This window comes from Eptesicus fuscus, chromosome 1 (genome assembly GCF_027574615.1).
Source record: "Eptesicus fuscus isolate TK198812 chromosome 1, DD_ASM_mEF_20220401, whole genome shotgun sequence".
In the NCBI taxonomy this organism is placed as follows: Eukaryota; Metazoa; Chordata; class Mammalia; order Chiroptera; family Vespertilionidae; genus Eptesicus; species Eptesicus fuscus.
Genome location: NC_072473.1, coordinates 26669493 through 26681312, shown reverse-complemented (window position 1 = coordinate 26681312; position 11820 = coordinate 26669493). Strand labels below are relative to the sequence as shown.

General features: G+C 41.7%; 1 pseudogene; it reads right to left on the bottom strand.

Moving 5' to 3' along the window:
- Nucleotides 1–9866: 9866 nt before the first annotated feature.
- Nucleotides 9867–11159, bottom strand: LOC103301719 (actin-related protein 6-like; annotated as a pseudogene).
- Nucleotides 11160–11820: the final 661 nt, after the last annotated feature.

Below are 11820 nucleotides of genomic sequence, written 5' to 3'. Positions count from 1 at the left end.
CCACCCTCCCCTGCCTTCCCTCAGAGGTTTGATGGTCTGGTCGGTGTTTCTATGTCTCTGGATCTGTTTTTGTTGGTCTGTTTCTGTTGTTCATTATGTTCCATAGATGAGTGAGATCATGTGAAAAAAAATAATAATTCTGCACACTTTAGTATAACAGTTCATAACCCCTTTCCTACCAAATCTACCTTCATCTTGATTTTTTTCGTCCATTGGCCTGGTGTTTGTTCTGAAAGAGCTGGCTTTCAAAAAATGTTTTTTATTAAGTAATAATCATTCACCTATTCTTACTAAGATTTGAAATTGCTCAGCAGTGTTTTCATAGAGGGTAAGGGAGCAAAAATGTGGTTCCTTGTTTTTTGCTTTTGTTTTTTTTTTTTTTGAGTTGTAAAGGAGGCTATTATATACTGCCCAGATAACCCTTCAAAACTGAAACCCAGCTTGTGGAAATACTGCCTGTTGAGAGCTTGCAGTTGTCAGCCCTTTTGGAGAATTGTCCTTCATTGAAGAAAAGAGAGTCAAGGTCTGGAGGTTTTTCCATAGGCAAACTGCATCTAATGACTGGTTGACTGAAGGGATATAAAATTTTGATTCAAACACCTCAATATAGGACTAATTTGAAGAGCCTTTCCAGATTCCAAGCTTCACAGAGTCAGCTGAGACCTTTTTGTGATTGAATCATAGCCCACCGCTACTTAATCCTGCTTCGTTCTCTTCCATCACAGATGTTGCTCCTGAATGCACTCCTTGATAAACTTCCTGGAAAGTAATCTTTTTAATGTATGCTCTGCTCCCTGACACTGAACTGTATTAGTTAAGATAATTCTGAGTGATAAAAAGTTATTTTTAAAAATATTTTTATTGATTTCAGAGAGGCACAGAGAGGGAGAGAAACATCAATGATGAGAGAGAATCATTGATTGGCTGCCTCCTGCATGCATGCTCCCGCCCCCCCCCCACCTGGGGATGAATCCTGCAACCCAGGCACATGCCCTTGACCAGGAATCGAACTTGATCTCCTGGTTCATAGGTCGACGCTCAACCACAGAGCCATGCCAGCTGGGTGTTAATATTTTCAACTTAATATTATTTATCAATGATTTATTATTTATCACTGATATGGTTAATTTATAGCAGTATTGTTTATTAGGTTAAGATTCCAGTTTGCCTGCATTCAACCTTCACTACTTAATGTGCAATTACTTTAAACAAATTGCTTAAACTCAGGAGCCTGAGTTTCATTATCTTTAAAATTAAAAAATACCTACTGTAAACAATTCTATGAGGATAAAATCAATATGTTTATGGTGCTTAGAACACTATCCTTTATAATAAAAGGCTAATATGCAAATCGACTGAATGGCAGAACGACTGTTTGCTATGATGTGCACTGACCACGAGGGGGCAGATGCTCAACACAGGAACTGCCCCCTGGTGGTCAGTGCGCTCCCACAGGGGGAGCAGGCCTAAGCTGGCAATCAGACATCTCCTGAGGGCTCCCGGACTGCGAGAGGGTGCAGGCCAAAGCTGGCAATCAGACATCTCCTGAGGGCTCCCAGACTGCGAGAGGGTGCAGGCCAGGCTGAGGGATCCCCTCCATGTGCACGAATTTCATGCACCGGGCCTCTAGTCTAACATATGAGGTCAGTATAAATGTTTATTAAATACAACCAAAAATATAGCCAGTAATTTATGTATGAAATTATCTGATAAAAAGGGTAACATTTTCTAACTCATATATTTATGTAATGGAAATAGATAGTGTAATATTAAGGAACACTGTAGCCAGGGTACAATTAAGGGTATTAATTGTATTAGAAATGTAATTCACAGAACTATAATTGGTCTTAGTTAATTGTGAAAGCTAACTTTAGCTTTTTAACTAGTCATTAGACCTCTGTGTGGAATACTATAGTTATCCCAATTGTAAGATCAGTTCCAGTGTCTCTATCAGCTATTGCTACAAATATGCTGAAAAACAAATCCACCTTAAAATTCTGTGATTTAGAACAACATGACTTTGTACTAAAGCATATGTGTGGTTAGCTGGGGTTTAGATCATTGAGGTTGGGCTTTTTGTGTTGTATATAAGTCTCCACACAAATAAAAAACTTTACCATCACCAGCTCTGTGAATGTTAACAACATTTAATCTTACAATATGGATTAGTTTCATATTTTTCTAGTTATATTTTATAAGGGAAGTTATGAATGCATTTTATGTACAAAATCCATTCTCATATTTTCCTCTTTTGGCTGGACATACAACTCATAATTTCTTTGCTGTTTATTCTTCCTGAATGGTAACTAAATTGGTTGCCTTTTCTAGAGCAACTGGGCAGGTATTGTGACTCATGACTTCTTGATAGAAGTAGACAGAGTCATTATTGAGTTAAAATTATCTTTTTACCACATGTAAATGGTGCTCCAATATTTACTACAAATTATAAAACAAGAAAAACTGATAAGAGAAAGAGGGGAAATGGTGAGACATTCATCTTATACCCAAGCAATTAATTCCTGGGTACATTAGCAAACTCTCCACATATGACATTGGTTTATTTATGAGGACTCGGTTTTGAGACTGCTAACCTTATATGTAAGATATTATATATATACTAGGGGCCCGGTGCATGAAATTTGTGCACTGGGTGTGGGGGCGGGCCCTCAGCACACCCTGCCCCCTGTCACATACTGGAGCCCTCAGGGGATGTGGGAGGCGACCAGGCTGATCAGGGGAAGGCACCAGCCCCATCACCCCCCTGCTGTAGCCACTGCCAGTCACCACAGCCACCAAGGTGTTTTCATCAACACGGACTCCAGTCCCTTCACCATGAAAAAATGACAACTTTCTTTAGGCATTTTCAAGTTGTGTCTTTCATAGGATATGACATTTCTTTATTTTTTTAATCCTCACCTGAGGATATGTTTCCATTGATTTTTAGAGAATGTGGAAGAGAGAGGGAAAGACAGAGAAAAACATCAAAGTGAGAGGAACACTTTGATTGGTTGCCTCCTGCATGAGCCCTGACCTGGGCCCCAGCCAGGGAGGAGCCTGTAACCTAGGTATATGCCCTTGATCAGAATTGAACCCAGACCCTGTGGTTGGCAGGCCTAGGCATTATCCACTGAGCCAAACCAGCAGACCTTTGTTTTTTTCTCCAGGAGTGTGGTGGAAAACCCTAGATCACCTTTTTGGATTCTTATACCCAAGTTACTAAGACTATTACCAGTGGCATACAGGGAGCTTAGCCAATGAGCAGTCAGAAAAGGTGTTTCCTCCATAGTTCACATCTATCATCAATCGCCTCTAATCATTGGCTCTGCCCCTGCCAAGGCCTAAAGCCTTGGGGCCTGGGCAGGGGACCCCCAGCTCCCTCCTATTGCCGGCTACACCCTTGGCAAGGCCTAAGGCCTCGCGGCTTGGGCAGGGGCCCCCCAGCTCCCTCCCATCATGGGCTCTGCCCCTTCCCAGGAGGCCCCTGGCTCAGGCCCTTCCCAGGTTGCTCAGGACCCACGCGGGGCCTACCTCGGAGTAATCTGGGAGCCGAGAAAGTTCCCGGGACCCAGGCTGCTGGGCACCTATGTATGCAAATTAACTTCCATCTTTGTTGGGTTAATTTGCATACTCTGATTGGCCGTGGGTGTAGCGGAGGTACAGTCAATTTACATGTTTGTCTATTATTAGGTATGATATATATGTATATACATACATATATACATACATACATAATTTTAGTATGTATAATTATATCTAGTTATAACACATATATTCTCTATACATATAGAATATAGAATTTTATATATAATACACATAAGTCTATATAATATATATCCATATACACATATGCTCATAGTATATATACATACTTATACATGTTTATGTAGTTAGAGTGTTAAACAATGGGTAGATTACATTCTCACCACAGTAAATTCCTTATATGTGATTTATATTTATGAAGCTCTCCACTTTTTCTAATCCCAAAGACTCACCCCCCAAAGTAGTGTGGGTGTGAGATCTTACTACTACCATCTATCTTTTTACCATTAAGAAATATCTCATTATGCATTTATCCCCATTATATCTGTTACCACATGAAAACATATCTTCCATGTCATCCTTCATTCTCTAAACTTATCACCAAGGGAAGTGTGCACTACTTTTCTGACTAGAATTCTCATCTATTTCCAAATTATCATACCTAATAAAAGAGTAATATGCAAATTGACCGTACCTCCGCTACAGCCACAAGCTACGCCCACCAGCCAATCAGGAGCGATTATGCAAATTAACCCAACCAAGATGGCTGCAGCCACAGAGCAAGCAGGATGCTTGGGTTTCCCCAATGATAGAGGAAGCCAAGTTCCTGGCCTGCCCTGGCCTCCACTGAAGCCTACAAAGTTTCAATTATAGAAGATAAATAAATCCCAACAAAAATGGCTGTGGCCAGCGAGCAAGCAGGAGGCTTGGGTTTCCCCAGCAATAGAGGAAACCAAGCTTCCTGCACACCCTGGCTGGCCCAGGCCTCCGGTCAAGGCTACAAAGTTTCAATTATAGAAGATTAATAAATCCCAGATACCAGGGCCTCTGCTTGGGTCGCCAGGGGGCATGGCTGGCCTGCAAACCACCACAGGCCCCTCGCCCAGGCCACCCCATGCCCCAAGGGAACCCTCACACTGATCCAGGACACCCTTCAGGGCAAACCAGCTGGCCCCCACCTGTGCAGCAGGCCTCTATCTTATCTAATGAAAGAGTAATATGCGAATTGACCGTCACTCCAAACACAAGATGGCTGCCCCCATATGGACACAAGATGGCCACCAAAAGATGGCCAGTAGGGGAGGGCATTTGTGAGGGATCAGGCCAGCAGGGGAGGGCAGTTGGGGGGGACCAGGCCTGCAGGGGAGGGCAGTTGGGAGGGACCAGGCCTGCAAGGGAGGGAAGTTGGGGGCAATCAAGCCTGCAGAGGGCAGTTAGGGGTGACCAGGCCAGCAGAAGAGGGAAGTTGGGGGCAACTGGGGCTGCAGAGAAGGGCAGTTGGGGGGGGACCCAGGCCTGTAGGGGAGAGCAGTTGGGGGGGAGCCAGGCCTGCAGGGGAGGGCAGTTAGGGGTTACCAGGCCTGCAGGGGAGGGCAATTAGGGGCAATCAGGCTGGCAGGGGAGTGGTTAGGGGATGATCAGGCTGGCAGGCAAAAGTGGCTTGGGGCAATCAGGAAGGCAGACAGGTGAGCAGTTGGGAGCCAGCAGTCCTGGATGTGAGAGGGATATCTGACTGCCTGTTTAGGCCCGATCATACTGGGATCAGGCCTAAATGGGCAGTCGGACATCTCTCGAGGGGTCCCAGATTGGAGAGGGTGCAGGCTGGGCTGAGGGACACACACCCCGTGCACGAATTTCATGCACCGGGCCTCTAGTACCTAATAAAATGGTAATATGCAAATTACCATCACTCTGCTACGCCCACGATTGGGCCGTTGGGAGGCTGGGGCGGGACTCGGGGTGGCCGATTGGGCTGACTCACGAGTCCCCGCCCCCCATTCCTCCTGCCACCCCAATGGCCAGCGCTACGGGAGGACCCATGTGGCCAGCGGAAGGCACCAGTGGCGGAACTCGGGGTGGCTGATTGCGTGGCTGCCCGCATCGGTTTTCTGCCAGCACCAGTTTTCTTCTGGCCACCTGCTGATTGGAGTGCCTCCCGCCAGCGCGATTGGCCACCCAGAGTTCCTCCACCTGAGGCGCTGGAGGAACTCAGGGTGGCCGATCCGGGAGGCGCTCCGATCGGTGGGTGGCCAGAGGAAAACTGGTGCTGGCGGAAAACTGGTGCCAGCAGCAAGGTGAAGGAAGGTCTTTTGCACGAAACTTAGTGCAACTGGTTTCTAGTAAAGCCATACTACACCGTCTTCTGGAAATTTTAAACTGCCATCAGGAAAATCACTTATATACCCTATATCAACATCTCTAATGTTCTCTGTAACTTCTTGCCCTACTTGAAAACTGGCTCTTCCCTGTGAGGACAATGCTTCCCCTGCCCAGCTGTTTCATGTGGTGGTTCTTTTCTCTCCTATACCTTTCCTCTCTCCTGAAAGTCTTTAGCTTTGAATCTTAGGCCATTAAACAAAATCACCTATCAAAATTAACTAATTATCAACTCTACACCAGTCTTGCCTTTCTGGAAGGTTTTGTAGTTCCAGCTTCAACTCTTGATCCAATTCTTATAAATTTCAATATTCTATCTGTAACTGTCCCCAGTCATCTTGCTCTTGACCCAATCATATCCATTAACTCCTGGTTTCATACCCTAGATAAAGTCATTCTCAATAAGTAAAATCCCTCCATGATCTCAATTTCAAGTATCCCATTCTCTTATTACCACCTTCTAATATTCCAGTTCTAAGAATTCTTCAAATTTCTTCACTCCTGATGTCCTCACTTCATGTAGTCAAGTCCATGATCCATAATTACAGTAACTATCATGAATGTACTCTTATCTTCATTATTTGCCTCTCTGCTTCCTACTTTTCCCTGCCTGCTTTGATAAAATTTTCTTTTATCTGAGGTTTGATGGTTTTTAGATGATTCTGTGTCTCTGGATCTATTTTTGTTCATCAGTTTATGTTTTTCATTATATTTCACAAATGAGTGAGATCATATGATACTTACCTTTCTCTGAATGGCTTATTTTGCTTAGCATAATGCTCTCCAGGTCCATCCATGCTGATGTAAATGCTAATAGTTCCTTCTTTTTATAGCAGCATAGTATTCCATTGTATAGATGTATCACAGTTTTTAATCCACTCATTGGCTGATGGGCACTTAGGCTGTTTCTAAATCTTAGCAATTGTAAATTGTGCTACTATGAACATAAGGATGCATACTAGTATATTTTTTCTGATTGGTGTTTCTAACTTTTTGTGATATATTCCTAGGAGGGGGATTACTGGGTCAAATGGGGGTTCCATTTTTAATTTTCAAGGAAACTCCTTACTGTTTCCACAGAGCCTGCACCAGTCTGTATCCCCACCAGCATGTACCACATCCTTGCCAGCACTTGTTATTTGTCGATTTGTGGATGATAGCCATTCTGACAGGTGTGAGATGGTACCTCATTGTCGTTTTGATTTGCATCTCTCAGATGATTAGTGACTTTGAAAATGTTTTCATATGTCTCTTGGCCTTCTGTATGTCCACTTTTGAAGTGTCTATTTAGGTCCTTTTCCCATTTTTTTATTGGATTGTTTATCTTCCTTTTGTTAAGTTGTATGAGTTCCCTATACATTTTGGAGATTAAACCTTTATCAGATGTCACATTGGCAAATATGTTCTTCCATGCAGTGGGCTTTCTTGTTGTTTTGTTGTTGGTTTCTTTTGCTGTGCAGAAGCTTTTTTATTTTGATGTAGTCCCATTTGTTTATTTTCTTCTTAGCCTCCAAGTGCTTGATTTTTTTTATTGTAGTTGATTTCTAATTTTATGTCATTGTGATCTGAGAAGATGCTTGATATTATTTCAATCTTCCTGAATTTGAAGAGACTTTGCCTCTGTCACAATATGTAGTCTATCTTTGAAAATGTCCTGTGTGCACTTGAGAAGAATGTGTATTCTATAGCTTTGGGGTGACATATTCTGAAGATGTCAATTAGTTCCATTGGATCTAGTGAATCGGTTAGGATTGCTGTTTCTTTGTTGATTTTTATGTCTAGAAGATTTATCCAGTGATGTCAATGGGGTATTAAAGTCTCCTACTATAATTGTATTGCTGTTGATATCACCCTTGATATCTTCTAGAAATTTTTTTATGTATTTGGGTGCTCCTGCATTGGGTACATATATATTTACCAAAGTTATATCCTCTTGTTGTATCAATTCCCTTAGTATGAAGTGGCCGTCCTTCTCTCTTGTTACTTTGAGTTCTATTTTATCAGATGTAAGTATTGCTACCCTAGCTTTATTTTTTTGCCTGATAATTTTTTTTTCCATCCCTTGACTTTCAGTCTGTGTGAGTCCCTTGTGCTGAGGTGGGTCTCTTGTAGATAGCATATACACTGAGTGGCCAGATTATTATGATCTCTGAACGCATAATAATCTAGCCACTCAGTGTGTGTGTATACACACACGCACACACACACACACACACACACACACACATATATATATATATATATATATATATATATATATATATATATATATTAGAGGCCCGATGCATGAATTCGTGCATGGGTGAGGTCCAGCCAGCCTGGCCAGGGGGAGGGGACATGGGTGATTGGCCAGCCTGCCTGCTGTTCGAACTCCTGGTCGAGGGGACAATTTGCATATTAGCCTTTTATTGTATAGGATATACACTGAATGGCCAGATTATTATGCATTCAGAGATCATAATAATCTGCCCACTCAGTGTATATGGGTCATGTTTTCTTATCCATTCAGCCATCCTATGTGTTTTGATTGGATCATTTAACCCATTTACATTTAACGTTATTATTGATAAGTACTTTTTTGTAGCCATATTTATTCTTTATGCCTGTGTTCCTTCTTCCCTTTCTATTTCTTCTCTTTACAACAGTCCCTTTAGCATTTCCTGCATTGCTGGCTTGGTTATTATAAACTCCTGTAGCCTGTTTTCTCTGTGAAGCTCCTGATTTGCCCTTCAATTTTAAATGGTAGCCTTGCTGGATAGAGTATTTGTGGAATCAGTCCCTTTCTTTGCATCACTTTGTATACTTCATTCCATTCCCTTCTGGCCTTATGTGTTTATGTTGAGAAATTGTTTGATAGTATAATGAGAGATCCCTAGTAGGTAACTTCCTGTCTTTCTCTTGCAGCCTTAAGATTCTCTCTTTGTTGTTAATGTTTGCCATTGTAACTATGATGTGTCTTGGTGTCTTTTTGGGTACATCTTGTTTGGGACTCTGTGCTTTTTTGAGTTTTTTCTTCCCCTAGTCAGGGAAGTTTTCTGTCATTATTTCTTCAAGTAGGTTTTCTAATCCTTGCTCCTCCTCTTGTCATTCTGGACCCCTATTATATGGATGTTGCTTCATTTCAGGTTATCTCAAAGCTCCCTTAAACTCTCCTCCTGCTTTCTAATTTTTTTCTCCAATTGCTCTTCAGATTGAGTGTTTTCTACCTATCTTCTAACTTGCTTATTCAGTCCTCTGCTCCTTCTACTCTTGAAACCTTCTATTGCATTATTTATTTCAGCTATACCATTCTTCATTTCCCTTTTATTCTTAAAATTAATATGTTGGTGAAGTTTTCATCTAGATGGTTATCTTCTTTATGACCATTACTCTGAATTCTTTCTCTGACATATTGCTTGCTTCTATTTCATTTAGTTCCTTTTCTGTCAATTTCTCCTTTTCTTTCCTTTGCAGATTGTTTCTTTGTCTCCACATTTTTGCTGCCTCTTTCTGGCCAGTGGCTCGTTCTTAATCTCCATTATTGAATGCTTCATTTCTAAGATTTCTGATTGGTTCTTTTTAAAAGTTTTAATATCTTTGCTTAAGCATTATTTTTTTTTGGTCTTTACAACTTTATTATATACAAATAAGGATGACAAATTTAAAGTAAAATATTTGGTTCTAAAAGAGAGAGAAATCATACCAGACTGAAAACACTTTGGCCAATTCCTAGTCACAGTCACACAAAACTACCTCCTAAGGAAAACTGACCAGTGAGACAGTTAAGTCTCTGCTTTCAACTATGAAGAATTAAACCTAAAATGCATTCATTCTTTCATCTTCTAATGAAAGATAACCTACTGTCAGAAACAGCATAAGCATTGTAGAGTAATCTAGCTCCTAAATGAAAAAAGGGGCTGAGGTACAGTTCACTTAGAAACCTAGCTGATAAACCTTTGAAAATTACCCCTAGATCAAAGTATTTACATAAGTTCAAGTCTTTTTCTTAAGATAAAAGGTAGCACAGATCCTTAACCTTTAAAAAGAACATTTAAATTAAACCTTTGTCAGAACCAGTCAAAACTTTCAGAAATGTTTCTTAAATATCAAATTTCTCTTCACAGATGCTATGTCCATTTTCTTCATAATCTTCTCTTGTTACCACCATATCTTCAAAATCATTGTTCTCTGATATCAATTTTTCTCCTTCCCAGGCATAAGCAATAGGGTTTTCAGGCAGCACAACAGAAACATCATAATCTGTTGGAGTGAAACACTGAACTTCTGAGTAAACCCGATCCCTAAATTCTGGGAAAAGGGAATTTCCTCCTGTCAAAACAATGTTCCTAAAAAATGCAGCTGCATTTCTTCAGGTAAGTTCTGAATTGAATAGACAATAGCTTGTGGAATTCCCATTTCTTGAATTCCTATATCAGAAGGATTAAAGAGTATTTGTGGAACAGCAAATCTTTCATTGGCCAGATGAAGAATCTGTTCCCAAGATTTATATTTTCCACTTAACACCATCTCTTCCCTTGGCTTACAAAAGGCAGGCAAAACATAGTCTATCATTAGTGTATTTTCTTCTCCTTTCAACTTGGCAATATCCATATCTCTATAAAAATCCTGAGAAACATAGCATACATCTTCTTTCACTTGATTAATCATGTGTGTTTCATCCATAACATGTAACTGCCTGTAAGACATGATCTCCTTTAGATACTGGTTAGGAGTTTCCCTCCCACATTTATCTGAATAATTGCTTCTTTTTTCTTTTTACTTCTACAATAAGGCACTATATGTGTAAAGGAGTACCCACTATCAACAATGATACACCATAATTCGGAAGGGTTATCTCGGAAATACCTATGTGCACTGAGAGCCCCAGCATTTACTCTTAATACTGCTTGGAACTGGTATTCTTCAAATAGGATCTCATTCATTGATTCTTGAATAGAAGTAAAGTTAAAATATGGTTCTGTGACAATAATATTAGTATCTAAAAAGTTAACCTGATACATTCCTTTTCCAAAAAGGTAATCCCAAACTTGTCTTTGAACATCCCAATTCACCAAGTAACCCTTCTGAAAAGGAAGGATATAAAAGAGTCCAGAATGGTCCTTTATTTCTTCTATCTGGTTAGCAGTAAAAGTTTTAAGACATGCTGCTTTTGACCTGAACTGACAGTTAGGAATAACCGAGACATTCTAGTGGCTGTAACCAATTTTGGCATTGTAGGCTCCGTTATCCAACACTAACGTCATTTTAGCCTGAAACAAATGCCTTTTCTTCCTCTTTCGAAGCATTCACTTTTTTTTTTTATTGATTTGTTTTCTGAGTGCATTGAATTGCCTGTCTGTGTTTTCTTGTATATCTTAGTATTTTCAGAATTGCAATCTTGAAATCTGTCATTTATATCACACTAGAGGCCTGGTGCATGCACTGGAGGGGAGATCCCTCAGCCCGGCCTGTCCCCTCTCACAGTCCAGGAGCCCTCAGGGGCGGGAGGTGACCCGGCAATCAGGGGAAGGTGACGCCCCCATCACACCTCTGCTGCTGCTACTGCTGGCAGCGCAAGCCCTGGCCGGCCCTGGTTATCTGAGCCTTGGGCGGCCCTGGGAAGCTGGGCAGCTGCCATCCAAGGCTTGCCTGCACCTCGGGCATCAGCTGGGCAGCTGCCATCTTTGGCTTGCCTGTGCCTTGGGCCAGCCCTGGGAAGCCACCATCCAAGGCTTGGCTGTGCCTTTGGCTGGCCCTGGGCAGCTAGGGGCTTAGGGGACTGGGGGACTCCATGGAGCAGCCAGACCCACCTTGGGATGGGCCCGGATGTGCTGCTCGCCTGCTGCCCCAGCAGGGCTGAGGGGATTTGGCGCAGCCATCTTGTGACTGTGGGTGTGATGGTCAATTAGCATATTCCCTCTTTAT